We start from the raw sequence: 582 nt of genomic DNA, 5'->3' as shown, positions 1-582 counted from the left end.
GTTTATTTTAATTTAGTTTCATTAAAAAGTCTATTCCTTGCTGTATATTTTTCTCAATATGGTTTTTTCAACAACTATGTATGAATTTGGCCTCTGCTGTGCTACTCAGATGCTAATATCACTAGTGTTCTACCATCACTAACTTGCCACCATAATTGCTCTCTCCTCCACCCCAAAATCATTTTTGTTTTTTTGCTTTGTATTCTAGCATTTCTTCTGGAACCTAGTCATCACTATTACAAATCTCTCTCCTTAATATAAGAACCCCTATGGGACTTTTCCAAACATTTCAACTTTTATCCTTGGCCTGTGAAGCCTCCTTTGGAATCACAATCTCTGCAAACTTCTTCCTCACACTGGAATTCATCCATGAACCCCTTCCGGAGGAAATATTGGGATTAGGGCCCAGGTCTTGTTACTTTGCCAAGACTAGGAGTATCTGCTTCCAAACCAAAGTGAAAAGAGATATTTTCTTGTAGTCCTCAGTTGAAATTCAGAAGTATTGTTAGACAGAAACAAAATTATAAACGGCAGTTAAGGCCTGGTACTATAAAACACTGTGTAGCATTTTGATTTACTTTG

This window comes from Orycteropus afer, unplaced genomic scaffold (genome assembly GCF_000298275.1).
Source record: "Orycteropus afer afer isolate SDZICR_OR568_19922 unplaced genomic scaffold, OryAfe1.0 scaffold00710, whole genome shotgun sequence".
Taxonomy (NCBI): Eukaryota; Metazoa; Chordata; class Mammalia; order Tubulidentata; family Orycteropodidae; genus Orycteropus; species Orycteropus afer.
This window is presented reverse-complemented; position numbering follows the sequence as displayed.